The sequence below is a fragment of the Polypterus senegalus genome, chromosome 6 (genome assembly GCF_016835505.1).
Source record: "Polypterus senegalus isolate Bchr_013 chromosome 6, ASM1683550v1, whole genome shotgun sequence".
Lineage (NCBI taxonomy): Eukaryota > Metazoa > Chordata > Cladistia > Polypteriformes > Polypteridae > Polypterus > Polypterus senegalus.
In genome coordinates, this window is record NC_053159.1 from 171,305,941 (window position 1) to 171,321,847 (window position 15,907).

Below are 15,907 nucleotides of genomic sequence, written 5' to 3' on the forward strand. Positions count from 1 at the left end.
CAGCTGTGGATCTGTGCGATAGAGTGGGGACAGGGTGAAAGAGAGAGAGATCAAAGCTGGCATCACCCGGAAAGCACTCCATTTACAGCCTGTCCTTGTAATGGGAGATAAGGGAGTTACTACTGCCAAGGTGGCTGATTTTGAGGGCTGGTAGAATTCAGAGGATGCAGGTTGGCAGTTGACCACCTAGAGTACATCTCTCCTGCCGCGGAAGAGACAAGTGATTTTTTTTTTTTTTACAAAAGGAAACCAAAACAAAAAATAAACTTAGCTACCAAATCCTAATTATAGACTATAGGAATGGCAAAGAGGTCAAACAGTTTGTAACCACACATTAGATAACAAAAGGAACCCTCAGCCAACCTTTCATCCTGCCACACCGATTACTCGCAGGTCATGACCCATGAAGCCACACCCCTAGAAACAGGGAATGAAGCGCTAACAATGTCTCTCAAATAGTGGTCAAGACATTATAATTTGCAAAATAATATAATAAATATAATATATTCACCTGTTAAGTCTAAGACTCAAAAGATCTTATCTTTAGATGCAGAAAAAACATTTTATATACAGTCAACCCTCGTTTATCGCGGTTAATCCGTTCCAGACTCTGCCGCGATAAATGAATTTCCGCGAAGTAGGATTCTTTATTTATAAATCGAATATTTTCGCAGTTAGAGCATAGAAAACCTGTTTACGACCTTCTAAATACAGTAATCCCTCCTCGATCGCGGGGGTTGCGTTCCAGACCCCCCCGCGATAGGTGAAAATCCGCAAAGTAGAAACCATATGTTTGTATGGTTATTTTTATATATTTTAAACCCTTATAAACTCTCCCACACTCACACTGTTAACATTATTAGAGCCCTCTAAACATGAAATAACACCCTTTAGTCAAACGTTTAAACTGTGCTTCATTACAAGACAGAGATGGCAGTTCTTTCTCACAATTAAAAGAATGCAAACATATCTTATCTTCAAAGGAGCACCGTGAAGAGCAGAAAATGTCAGAGAGAGGGCTCGCTAAGAAAAGCAAACAATCAAAAAATCAATACGTGCTTTTAAGTATACAGAAGCACCGCAATAAAGCGGCATTTTGTAGAGGAGCGTCCGTGTCCTCTGTGCAAACAGCCCCTTTGCTCACACCCCCTCCGTCAGGCAGAGAGAGTGAGAAAGATAGAGAGAAGCAAACAATCTCAAGCACCGCGCGGGAAGCATATCTTATATCATTGAGGAGTTTTAGTTAATATGTAATACATGCTCTGATTGGGTAGCTTCTAAGCCATCCGCCAATAGCGTCCCTTGTATGAAATCAACTGGGCAATCAAACTGAGGAAGCATGTAACCTAAATTAAAAGACCCATTGTCCGCAGAAAGCGGCGAACCAGCGAAAAATCTGTGATATAGATTTAGATGTGCTTACATTTAAAATCCGCGATAGAGTGAAGCCGCGAAAGTCGAAGCGCGATATAGCGAGGGATTACTGTAGTTGAATGGGACTACCTTTTCACCACATTGCACAAATCTGAGTTTCCATCCATCCATTTTCTTCCGCTTATCCGAGGTTGGGTCGCAGGGGCAGCAGCTTGAGCAGAGAGGCCCAGACTTCCCTCTCCCCGGCCACTTCTTCTAGCTCTTCTGGGGGAATCCCGAGTCGTTCCCAGGCCAGCCGAGACATAGTCCCTCCAGTGTGTCCTGGGTCTTCCCCAGGGCCTCCTCCCGGTTGGACATCTCTCCAGGGAGGCGTCTAGGAGGCATCCTGATCAGATGCCCGAGCCACCTCATCTGACTCCTCTCGATGCGGATGCTCTACTCTGAGCCCCTCCCGGATGACTGAGCTTCTCACCCTATCTTTAAGGGAAAGCCCAGACACCCTGTGGAGTAAACTAATTTCAGCCGCTTGTATTCACGATCTTGTTCTTTCGGTCACTACCCATAGCTCATGACCATAGGTGAGGGTAGGAACGTAGATTGACTGGTAAACTGAGAGCTTTGCCTTATGGCTCAGCTCCTTCTGCACCACGACAGACCAATGCAGAGCCCGCAGCACTGTGGACGCCACACCGATCCGCCTGTCGATCTCCCGCTCCATTCTTCCCTCACTCGTGAACAAGAGCCCGCGATACTTGAACTCCTCCACTTGGGGCAGGATCTCTCCCCCAACCCTGAGAGGGCACTCCACCCTTTTCCGGCTGAGGACCATGGTCTCGGATTTGAAGGTGCTGATTCCCATCCCAGCCGTTTCACACTCAGCTGCGAACCAATTCAAATTTGAGTTTGGCCCAAATATATATGCATGCATTAAACTACTTTATACTAATCCAGAAACCTCAGTTTGTATTAACAACATTATTTCAGACTACTTTAGACTAGAATGTGCTGCTCGACAAGGATGCCCCTTATCACCTTTACTCTTTGCAATCACCATTAAACCATTGGCTGTATACTTTTGAAATTCATCGGAGATAAAGAGAATTCTTAGAGAAGGACTTGAACATAAAATATCATCATATATGCAGATGATATGGTGGCACTGTATATATCTGACCCAAAAAATTCTGTGCCAGCAGTCCTAAAAGCATTAGCACATTTTCTGGGCTCAAAATCAATTTGAATAAAAGTATACTCTTTTCAGTGAATTCTCTAGCACACAATATCAGACTGGACACCTTCCCATTTATTTTAGCAGATCAGTTTAAATAACTAGGCGTAAACATCACAAGTAAATATAAAGCTCTTTTTCAACAAAATTTTGCTGTCTGCCTTCAAAAACTTAAACAAGACATAAATAGATGGTCTACCCTCCATCTTACATTAGAAGGGAGAATCAACATTGTTAAGATCCTTCCCAAGCTCCTTTTCCTATTTCAAACCATCCCCATATATATATATATATATATATATATATATATATATATATATATATATATATATATATATTTAAGAAATTGAAATTCAAAACATCCACTCATCTGAAAGGCAACTTTATAACAACCTAAAGCAGAAGGGGGCATGGCACTACCCAACTTTCAATTTTATTACAGGGTGGGAAATACACAAGTTATGAAAAACTAAACATCGACATAAATTGATGAATATGCACAAGTGTGGTCTGCAATAGAATTAACATCTTGCAGTACTTCTTTATATTCCCTGCTCTGTGCCACAATTAATACTAATTACTATCAATACACTAATGATCCAATTGCCCTTCATTCCCTCAGAATATGGAACCAATGTAAGAAGCACTTTAAGCCAAACTTTTATCTGTTGCACCTCTATCTGACAAAATCCTTTCTCCTCCCTCCATCCATTATCCAACTCACTATATCCTAACTACAGGGTCACGGGGTCTACTGGAGCCAATCCCAGCCAGCACAGGGCGCAAGGCAGGAAACAAAACCCCGGGCAGGGCGCCAGCCCACCGCAGGGCACACACACACCAAGGACATTTTAGGATCACCAATGCACCTAACATGCATGTCTTTGGACTGTGGGAGGAAACTGGAGCACCCGCAGGAAACCCACGCAGACACGGGGAGAACATGCAAACTCCATGCAGGGAGGACCTGGGAAGCGAATCCGGGTCTCCTAACTGCGAGGCAGCAGTGTTACCCACTGCGCCACCGTGCCGCCCTGTCAAGCCTGTACACAGTATTTAATGTCAGGAAAATTTTCGGAATTAAAATACTTATAGACTTGTACCTTGTGCATAGATAATGCCTTTGCATCCTATGAACAATTACGCTTCAAATTCAACTTCTTATCAACACAATTCTTTCATTACTTTAAAGCTTGAAACTTTGCTAAATTGAACCTACCCAGTTTTCTCACCTCCCAACTTGTTCTATTCCAGAAGAATTATTTATCAGTCTTGCAGACTCACATATCATCTCTGAAATGTATACAAATATTTTAAAGTCCCTTCCTATCAAAAACCTCTGAGTACATTGGGGAAAGGATCTGTCACTTAATATTTCAGAGCTCCTGCCTCACTGCACCACATGTTCTGGGCATGCACCAAATTAGCAATATTTTGGACAAAAATCTTTGAGTTTCGCAGTCACTTCTAATCCATTAACAGCTGTGTTGGGTGGACTCCCAGACGGCCTTAAAGTGGAGAAGGACAAACAAGCTGTAAATGCCTTTACTACAGTACTAGCAGAAAGATTAATCTTGCTCAACTGGAAGAATCCAACCCCACCACTCTTAAGTCAGTGGGTAACTGATGTTCCAAACTACTTGAAATTGGAAAAAATCGAATTCTCACTTAGAGAATCAGTTCAAAACTTTTTTTTTCAAACATAGCAGGACCTAAACAATAACATTTTACAATAAGCTTCCAGTTCAGGGAAAAATATATTCTTCCTTTGTTGTTCCTTTTATAGAGTAGCTCTGGATGGTGGCTCTCCTTTCTTTCTATTGGGTGGGGGTTGAATTTTGCTTTGTTAAGTTTGACCTAATAGTATGGAATTAAAATTAAATCAGTAAAAAAAATACAAAATAAAATCACACAAACCTAATCATGAAATCACCACTTTTTTTTGAAACTGAGAAGGCTTGTGGTGTGTATGCGTGTGGGAACCCATGACACAACAATTGGCGTAGTCGGCAGGACTTGCACTGTGATGGGAATAAAGTGTGGTGTCAGTACAAAGCTGCACAGTAGAATGTTGCCTGGGACAGAGATCCCTGCTGACATCATCCAGGAAATCCTCTGTGCCTGGAGATAAGGGTGTTACTACTTTCGCTCATGGTGACGAGAAGGCTGATTTATAATGACGTTAGAATCCAAAGTTTGAATGTTTGTGGTTGGCCATAGGCAGTTACCACAATACAAATTCCAAACTGAGAAGGCTCATGGTGTGTGTTTGAGCCCATGACAGAACAATATGCAAGATTTAAATCATTTAATATCTGTAAGAAAAACAGGAAAGGATTAATTGAGGTGTAAAGTAACATTGCAGCCACCATTACTCATCATACAGTACTCGTCATTGATCATTGAATGTGGGTCTGAAAGCACTGCCATCCAATCATTACCTGCTGAGCTTGGTGACCTCAAGTCATTAACTACTCAGCTCAGAATGCAGCATGATGGGAATTTCGTTTTTTTTTTTTTGTTTCTATGCCGCTTTCCACAACTGAAAGTGCTGAACTGCCATACTGTACATTCTAATGAATACATAATGGCCTAATTCAGAATTAAAGTCATAATTCAACTGTGTGAATCAGGTCATTAACTAACAGATCATTAAGTAGAATTCCCTTCAAAAAAAATAAGTAAATGGCAAGCCTTTTACGAATACTTAACCCTGTGGAGTGAATGATTTCTTTTAAGCATGTATGTCAGACATTTTACTTTCAGCCCTCAGGAGCTCCAGAATACTAAAGAAATTCTAAAAGAGAATGAGGTCAGATCATTAATGCCAGTTATCTTTGTAAAGTAAATACTCTCCTTGTATGATCGGTTTACATCCATGACACAAGGGAATTGGTAGCTTCCGTTTGAGAGAAAAAGGCCTGCAAGCCAAAGTCGTCGGTGGCAGCCCACGGTTCAACTACTAATCAAGTGGACGACCTTGACCAGTTCTGAAGGTGCTGCCCTGTGAGCCCTTCAGATGTGAGATTAACAACCGTCATCCACTTGATTTCATGACAGGCAGCTGAGTTTCCCATAAATGAAAAGAACTGTTGGGTTCAGCCCTAAAGAAGAAATGCATATTAATTTTAGTACTAGGATAAATGTTGTGCAGCTACAGTTGTGCATGTTTAACAGATGGGATAAGGTTCTTCTGCTGGAATGCAGTGTTTTCCTTTATCCAAACATAATGCTTTTCATTTAAACCAAAAAGTTCTATTTTGGTCTCATCCATCCACAAAATATTCTTCTAATAGCCTTCTGGTTTGTCCACGTGATCTTTAGCAAACTGCAGACGAGCAACAGTGTTTTTTTTTTTGGAGAGCAGTCACTTTCTCCTTACAACCCTGCCATGCACACCATTGCTGCTCAGTGTTTTCCTGATGGTGGACTCATGAACATGAACATTAGCCATTGTGAGAAAGGCCTTCAATGCTTAGAAGTTACCCTGGGGTCCTTTGTGACCTCGCCGACTATTACACGCCTTGCTCTTGGAGTGATCTTTGTTGGTCGACCACTCCTGGGGAGGGTAACAATGGTCTTGAATTTCCACAATGTGTACACAATCTGTCTGACTGTGGATTGGTGGAGTCCAAACTCTTTAGAGATGGTTTTGTAACCTTTTCTAGCCTGATGAGCATCAACAACTCTTTTTCTGAGGTCCTCAGAAATCTCCTTTGTTCGTGCTATGATACACTTCCACAAACATGTGTTGTGAAGAGCAGACTTTGATAGATCCCTGTTCTTTAAATAACACAGGGTGCCCACTCACACCTGATTGTCATCCCACCGGACTCGAATTTTACCTTCAAACTAACTGCTAATCCTAGAGGTTCACATACTTTTGCCACTCACAAATATGTAATATTCGATTTTGTTTCTCAATAAATAAATGACCAAGTATAATATTTTTGTCTCATTTATTTAACTGGTTTCTCTTTATCTACTTTTAGGACTTGAGTGAAAATCTGATGATGATTTAGGTCATATTTATGCAGAAATATAGAAAATTCTAAAGGGTTCACAAACTTTCAAACATAGCTATGACATTAAGATTTCATTCATTCATTCATTCTACTGAAACAGGAGGGATTGCCCTGTCCATAGATCTTCAAATAATTTATTATAGGATGTTGATATTTTCATGTGTTATGTCCCAGTCAATAGGAGCTTAAATGCATAAAACATGCTGTGGAAACCGTACCCCCAACACAGTCAGACCGACACCAGGATGTATAAAACACGCTATTTATTTTTCCTTTACTGCACCACAATGCCTTCTCTCATCAACTCTTTCCTTTCTTCTTCTTTCACCAACTCTTTCCTTTCTTCTTCTTCTTTCTCCTCTTCTTTCACCAACTCTTTCCTTTCTTCTTCTTCTTTCTTTCTCTCTCTTTCTTTTGGACCTCCTCCTCACAAGCTTCGTCTCCTTCCTCCCAACTCTGGCTCTCTCTCTGGAAGGAGGCGGCTCCTTTTATCAGGACCCGGATGAGTCCCAGGTGCTCCCCTTGACGTCACTTCCTGGTGTGGCGGAAGTGTCAGGAAAGCCCCTGGAAGCACTCCGGGTCGTCTTAGAACCGTTTCCGGGAGCACTTCCTGGTATGGCGGAAATGTTGCCATCCTGGACTCCCCAACTGACCGGCGCCCTGGCGGTGGCCACATCCTCACACAGGCATCCCAGCTCCGTCTCTGTGGCCCCCAAATAGACCCGGGCGGCTGCCCTCTCATGGCTGAGGAGAAGTATTGTCCCCGTTGGGGACTGTCCAGGCGTCCGGCCGGGCAGTGTCCCGTACATCTCTGACACTGCCCCCTCACCAGCTGAAGCCCATCCGGCAAAGCGGCCCGTCCCGCGAGGGTCAACAGTTTCCCATTTCGGGGTCCCGGCGTACCATCTTCCATGGTCTGGACCTGAAAAGAAGACACAGGTGCGGAGCGTTGTCCCGCCGCCTAATGGCATTTCTGCTCGGGCATACGGACAACGCCTCCACAAATGCCCAGCTCCATGGCACCTGTAACACCGGCGCACCCCTTGTATTTCAGGTGTTCTCCGGGCCTGAAAACAGGACGGGAACGCCCGTGCCTGTATCCGTTCAGCTTGGCTCGGGCAGCTCTCCATTGCCTCGGAGAGAGCTCTCTCGCCGCACACGAGCTCTCGCTCACTCTTTCCGCCCTGTCCGGAGACCCCTCCATTTTTCTCCGGGGCCTCCCATTGCTCTGGGGTGCCGCAACAGCTTGGATCCCCTTATGAATTAAAGCGGGACCCCTTGTCGTTTGCACCCCTCTCGATCGGGCTCCGAGCACCGCCGCTTCTTGGCGCCGGGTGGTCTGGGTGCCGACACATACAAGCCGGCACCGCCCCGACTCTGCTTGTACTGCGGTCTCAGTACCCGTCCCCCGATCTACTGTCGGAACCCTTGCTACTTGAATCCCTTCCGTTACATCCAGGTTCTTTTCGCTAAGGATTCCATAATCCTGTTCGGTACCGTGTCACTTACCTGTACCGGCGCATCGGACTGACTGGAGAATCCCCGTCGCGCGCGTTAACCACCCCAGTACGGCTCTCAGGGGCGCGTCCGTAGTCTCCTCCAGCGTCTTGAGCACACTCGTCAGGTTCTGTAATACCTGCAAGAGAGGCTGTACAGGACGAAAGACTTTCTCTAACTCCTGTACAGCCAACAACAAGTCACTTAAGCCAGCCGGCACTGAAGTCGTACATTTCTCTGACTCACCTGCCGGCTGGGAGCCGTGGAGCTCCTGCGCATGCTCCGTTGGGTCTTCGGGTGTCCCAGGATTGACGTTCGTTGGTCCCGCCTTCTTGTACTCACCGGCGGGACACAACACACACCGTCCAATCCCGTACTTGTTTTGGGGAGGAACTTCCGGTCTTCCAACGCTCCCTCCACCCTATAAGCGGACGTCTTCGGGGACGAGACTTCCGGGCAGCTTCCGCCCCGCAGCCATTCTGCAGTCGACAGCGGCTCCCCTTCGTCTCCGCCGTCGTCTCGTTGTCAGACCACGGGTCGGCGTGCCGCCACAGACGCGATTCGGGCAGTCCCCTGCTAAAAACATGACCAGGCGACCGCAGGGTAAGTCCCGCCAAGCGTATCACCCTCCGGCGAGACTTACCTCCCGAATCCCGTCTTCTCGAATCCGTTGTCGCTGGGAGGCTTCTTCCGCCTCCCCGCCGCCCCGATGCAGCCGCAACGACGACGCCGGTAGCGTCGCTACCTTCAGGGCCGGTTGCCTTTTTCTTCCCCATAACAGAGACGTCCGTCTGGCGTGGTTTACAGCGGGCGTTTCCAGAGGCGTCAGCGCAGGCTTGCGTGTCGCGGCGGTAGTGCGCCTTGGTCTGCTGTGCGGGTTGGCTCCACAAAATATTTATAAAGACGGGTCCCCCCCTTTTAGCAGGGGGTTGGTCCCTGTTCGGGCGCCATTGTGGAAACCGTACCCCCAACACAGTCAGACCGACACCAGGATGTATAAAACACGCTATTTATTTTTCCTTTACTGCACCACAATGCCTTCTCTCATCAACTCTTTCCTTTCTTCTTCTTTCACCAACTCTTTCCTTTCTTCTTCTTCTTTCTCCTCTTCTTTCACCAACTCTTTCCTTTCTTCTTCTTCTTTCTTTCTCTCTCTTTCTCTTGGACCTCCTCCTCTTCCTCACAAGCTTCGTCTCCTTCCTCCCAACTCTGGCTCTCTCTCTGGAAGGAGGCGGCTCCTTTTATCAGGACCCGGATGAGTCCCAGGTGCTCCCCTTGACGTCACTTCCTGGTGTGGCGGAACTGTCAGGAAACCACCTGGAAGCACTCCGGGTCGTCTTAGAACCGTTTCCGGGAGCACTTCCTGGTATGGCGGAAATGTTGCCATCCAGGACTCCCCAACTGACCGGGCGCCCCCTGGCGGTGGCCACATCCTCACACGGGCATCCCAGCTCCGTCTCTGTGGCCCCCAAATAGACCCGGGCGGCTGCCCTCTCATGGCTGAGGAGAAGTATTGTCCCCGTTGGGGACTGTCCAGGCGTCCCGGCCGGGCAGTGTCCCCGTACATCTCTGACAATGCTTACGCCTGGAAACCTGCGTAAGTCATTTCTTGTGCAAAAGTCCACACTTATAAAACTTTGACTTAACATCATGATAAATTTCGATTGTCTGTAAGTCCTACATAGACGTTTTTGGTGTTGGCATTTAAGTATCTCCAGATGGCAAGACAGTGAAATGAACAGAAAATCTCGATTCGTGGCTCACTTCAATGACACGTCATTCATATTAAGATATTCTTGCACTAATGATATCACAGTTAACTGACATGTTCTCTCAGTACAGCTGTCTTCAGTGTTGGTAACAACACCTAATGCACATGCTTAATGTTAGTTGCTTTTAGAGAGTAGCCAATCTATTTTATCTGTAAAAAGGGTGTACCACTAATAATGGCAGAGTTTGCTGGAGAGTCTCACCAACAGCAGGCTATCAGGATTTGCAATGATTTTTTTTTTTGGTTGATAATGATGACTGACTTAAGCTAGTTTAAACTTCCTAGAGCTGGCCTCTTGGAGTTGTGTACCGAAATGGAGGCTGAATGTAGCTGAAGCTGAAATCTTGAGGACCGTTAAAAAGAATCAGGATGAGATATTGGGACAGCTCAGATATTAGCTAATGTAAAACAATAAGTCACAAAACACGAAAAAAGGTTTGGGGCAGCCACCTGTATATTGTCCCTGGCTGTAAAAAAACTGGTGAGGAAGGCAGGCTCTATTGTAGACACGGAGCTGGACAGTTTAACATCCATAGCAGAGCGACGAGCGCTGAGCAGGCGCCTGTCAATAATGGAGAATCCACTGCATCCACTAAACAGTATCATCTCCAGACAGAGGAGCAGCTTCAGCGACAGACTGCTGTCACTGTCCTGCTCCACTGACAGACTGAGGAGATCGTTCCTCCACCACACTATGCGACTCTTCAATTTCACCTGGGGGGTAAACGTTAATATTATACAAAGTTATTGTCTGTTTTACCTGCATTTTTATCACACTTCAATATTGTTTTTTTTATCAGTATGCTACTGCTGGAGTATGTGAATTTGCCCTTGGGATTAATAAAGTATCTATCTATCTATCTATCTATCTATCTATCTATCTATCTATCTATCTATCTATCTATCTATCTATCTATCTATCTATCTATCTATCTATCTATCTATCTATCTACTTACCTACCTACCTACCTAAAAGGGTTTGAAAATATGCACTGATGTGCATACGTTGGAGTTTCAGACTGTACTGACTGTAAGTGGTGAAAAAATGACGGCTTTAAAAACCACAACCGTAAGTTATATAATCTTATGGTCGGAACCAGAAGTGACGTTTTTCTAGGCTTCGGAACCAGAAGTGACATCAGTCTTGGCGCTGGAACTGTAAGTGACGTCTTCAATGTTGAATCAGATAGGTATTCCAGTATTTGGCCTGCAGAGACAGCAGAAGAAGGTTTAGTGCACCCTGCCAACCCCTGGCCTGGCGGGTAATTACCTTCACTTGGTCCACTCAGCTTCCTCCTAATCGCATGTGTGTGACACTAAACAAATGGACTTAATAGACTGAATGGTCTCCTCTCAGTTGGCAAATTTTTTATGTTTCACATAGTTTTAAGTATTCAAGAGATGGCAATGATAGATTGGTCATCTAGATTTCGAGTGTTCTGTTTTGTGCATTGTACTTTTTAACACCCATTGCACTCCCTACCTTCCTAGACATGGGTCTCTCTCTGAATTGCCTTTCCGAAAATGTCTTCCTTATTTTTTTTCCCCTACTAGGTTTTTTTTTTGTTGTGTGTGTGTGTGTGTGTGTTTGGGGTTCTTGCATTCTTAGGGAGTCAAGGCTGGGAGGCTGTCAAAAAACAGGGCCTGGTATTAAAGCTCATTGCAGCACTCCTTGTTTGATTTTGGGCTGTACAAAAATGAAATTGCTGCTGTTGTTGTAGAAAAGATGTCACTCAAGAAAGTGTCCAAATATGTTGATTAGCAAATATAGGGCTACTGGTGGGAGATGATGGGGAGTGGCTAAACGCACATGGTTCTTCAATGGCACTTTATGATTCTTTAATGGGTGGTGAAGTTCCTCATGCAAAATTTGCTTGACAACGCATTTCATTCTGGGAAGGGTTCTTTGCTTATGAAGTTGGTTCCTTGTGCTTTGATAAACTTGCTAATATGCAGAAAGAAATGCAAATCTTTAATGTCTGATAGGATGCCTAGCAGGACACCAACAGATTAAGTGAGCCAGTGTTACCGTATGCAGCAAGAGTCCTTTAAAGATTATGACCTATTAGTTTTTCACAAATCTGTTGTCATCTTTTCATGGTTATTTAATGTATAGAAAAAGCTACATATCTTAAAAAATAAGAGTTCTTTCTGGGGCCTTCATCTGGGTAGGTCTTTTGACAACCAAAAATGGTTCCCCTATGGCATCGCACTGAAGATCCATTCTGGCTTTTAAGATTGTACTTGAGGGTATCAGTGGAAATTAAGGGGAAGCGCATTTATGACTGAAGTTAGGAAGCACTGCTTTATGCAAAGAGTTATGGGACTCTGGAACAAAATAGCGAGGTATGCAGTTGAAGCAGAAATCTAGAGGACCGTTAAGAAGAATCAGGATGAGATATCGGGACAGTTTGGGTATTAGCTAAACAAATGGGCTTGATGGACTGAATGGTCTCCTTTCTGATGGCAAACTTCTTATATCTCACAAAGTTTTAAGTTGATTTGAGATTTATAATGGAAATTAGCATTGCTTGTTTTATGATTCCCATTTATTGTTTACTAACAAAATACCTGCGCTTCGCAGCGGCGAAGTACTGCCTTAAAAGTTTTATTAAGAAGAAAATTAAACCTTTTTAAACTGAGGGAAAATATACCAATAATAATTTGTTAAGGATCTCTTTGTATACCACATTGGGAGTTCGGCCCTCCAGTTGTAATATGACCAAGCTGTGCACTGAGCTTACTCTTAAGCATGCAATGTACAGTTGGCCATGTGAACAGTAATCTTGTTTCAAATCTCACAGCTTGAATTGCTGTTGTCATAATCGATTTGAGTTTCATGGTTTGTTTCAATTACGTTAGTATTTGCAGGACTTGCGGTGAAGAGACATTCGGCATCTGTCAAGCATTGTAAGTATACAACCGGTTTCATCGATAACTTCACATACAGCTTTTGAGAGTTTAAACATTCATAAACATCAAAGTGTCCACTACTGAAATCATCACCTGTGAATCTAAGATGTTTAAGAGGCACTGGCAGTTGTTGAAAGGTGTAAAATATTTGGCCATTTCGGTACATTTGAAAGCGACAACTGAACAATTCAGTGGCAGCCATCAACTCACATGCAGATGCATAGGTGAAGGGCTTAAGCATTTCACTCTTCTAGTGCTCCTGTGTAGTCTAATTATCTCCTGTACCGTCATCAGTCCACACCTTGAACCTGTCCCAGTCATTCAATACATAAGACAGAATGTTCCTCCGGATATCAAGAGTGAGCCTAATATGGCCGTGCAATATGTAACAAAGAGAATGGAAAAGATAGGTGGTATCTCCGGGCATGGAAACCACTCGGTAAGTGACAGTTCTTTGACCGATGGTGATCACCTCGATAGACATGTTAATGGGGGTATGATTGGAATGATAATGGAAATGGGTACCTGAACAATGTAAAGTAAGTCTAAAATACCTAAACAATAACTATAATCGTAATAAACGAACAATAAAACAGCGGAGAAGCCGTGGATTAAATAAAAAGGCTGTAGTTACCAGCAGGAAGACGTGAATCATGTGGCGAAGCAAGGAAGGGAATTTAGAGACCGGAGTGATGGACAGCTTTATATAGGCAGGCAGCCAACAACATGGGAGGCGTTGGGATGGGGGACCCAACGCTGCCTCACACGGTGACCGAGCTGCAGGCTATGGACGTATATATGTACGTAAGTAGGATTCAGTTAGCGTTGGGAACCCGCGTACCAAATTTCTTAAAGATGGGCCCATAAGTAACAAAGACCGTAGAAAATTTCAATATGGCGGCCGACAGTGGCATCATACCACCAAAATAAGTATGTACATTGGTTTCGGTTAGCGCAGGGAAGACGCCTACCAAATTTCGTGAAGATGGGGCCATAAATAAGAAAGTTCAACATGGCGAACGTTGTCAACCGTTATGACCGTTACGCGTAGAATTTTGAAATGAAACCTGCTTAACTTTTGTAAGTAAGCTGTAAGGAATGAGCCTGCCAAATTTCAGCCTTCTACCTACACGGGAAATTGGATAATTAGTGATGTTGGAAAGTTCAATATGGCGGCTGACAGTGGCATCATACCACCGAAATAAGTATGTACATTGGTTTTGGTTTGCGCAGGGAAGCCGCCTACCAAATTTCGTGAAGATGGGGCCATAAGTAAGAAAGTTCAACATGGCGGACATTGTTGACCGTTATGACCGTTACGCGTAGAATTTCGAAATGAAACCTGCTTAACTTTTGTAAGTAAGCTGTAAGGAATGAGCCTGCCAAATTTCAGCCTTCTACCTACACAGGAAGTTGGAGAATTAGTGACGTTGGAAAGTTCAATATGGCGGCCGACAGTGGCGTCATACCACGAAATAAAATGCATACATCGGTTTCGGCTAGCGCAGGAAGCCACCTACCAAATTTCATGAAGATGGGGCCATAAATAAGAAAGTTCAACATGGCAGATGTTGTCGACCGTTATCAACCGTTATGACCGTTATGTGTAGAATTTCAAAATGAAACCTGCTTAACTTCTGTAAGTAAGCTGTAAGGAATAAGCCTGACAAATTTTAGCCTTCTACCTACACAAAAAGTTGGAGAATTAGTGATAAGTGAGTGAGTGAGTCAGTGAGGGCTTTGCCTTTTATTATTATAGATTTATTTATGTTTCTTTAGGTTTTAGTGTACACCATTTTCACATTTTGAGCTAAATTTTGGCATGGAATCTAACAAAAGTTTTATAAGCATGAGGCCCTAGATGATCTACAGTATTATCGGTGTCACCCAATATCTAAAAATATTTGTCAGGATTCTATCAGTTTGAGACAATTTCATTTATCTTTTCATTTATTTTATTACCCATGCAAAACAATATCTTTCCAGCTTGTAACTTCCTAATTCAGTCTTTGGTTATGGAAGCCCCATAATTATAATGGCAGCATTGGACACAAGGGTTAAACCAGGTCTAGATGAGGTGCCAGCACATTGCTATGCAAATGCCCTCATACTAGGCCAATTTAGAGTTGCCAATTAAAAAATGCATAACGATATGCAAACTCTACACAAACAGTGTCCACAACCCATGATTTGAACCCAGGACTCTGGAGCTATGAGAGACTGCAAAATGTATTCACTGCACTGTGCCATCCCTGGATTGCATTCTGGTGATCTATCAGATGTTGAGCAGAGCTGACCTTTCCATTGAGAACAACAGCTTTTCAGGTACATGCTGTCCAAATAGAAAGCAACATAACCTAATGGTATGTACTAATGTGAAATGATTTTATGTGGTCCGACCTTTAGAAATTGTACATTTATTATAAATTGCTTGTAATTGATCTACAACATGGAGGTAGTGGCCAAAAATGAAGATGCATTAGGGACTCATGTAATATTAAAAGCTGAGGCTCTTGAGTTAATGAAGCAGTAAATGTCCCAGCATACTCAGAGCAGTGTGTAAAAGTGATGTGCAGGCCTCTTGCCTATAAGTCTAGCAGGAATGGCTTTTAAAATTGGGCTGATTGGTGATGCAAATTTGGCTGAAGATGCACATTGCAATATCTCATGGTGATCTGTGTCTTAAGATGATGTGGCTTGAAGCTCAGAGACAGGGACATCAGTGAAAGACAATTGTGGGTAGAAGCACACACTCCTTATTCATACTAGTCATGTGATAGGTCAAAGGGCAAGTTGTTAAAAAAGTGAGCAATTTGAAATCAATAAATTGACAAATTTAATCTGAAACAAAACTGTAGCTATATTCTGATAGTTGAATGACGTCCGATATTATGTGGTTAGCGGAGTTCCTCCTCCACCTTCTGCTGGTGGATAGAAGCCCATTTGGAGCCCTTGGCAGGTGGACAGATGTCGGCCCTCATTGTCTATAGTGGGTAGTTGGTATTATTGGACTTCAAAGATTTGTGGTTGAACCCTCAGTGTACGGATCACATGCTCCTTTGGTAACATCAATGGCACCCCTTTGTGTATATGCCATGA

At 43.8% G+C, this 15,907-nt stretch overlaps 1 protein-coding gene across 1 annotated transcript in view; it reads left to right on the plus strand.

Annotated features, from left to right (window-relative positions):
- The window catches only part of b3galt1b (UDP-Gal:betaGlcNAc beta 1,3-galactosyltransferase, polypeptide 1b), a 963,041-nt gene that overhangs the window by 134,014 nt on the left and 813,120 nt on the right, over nt 1–15,907 (plus strand). The window lies entirely within an intron of this gene.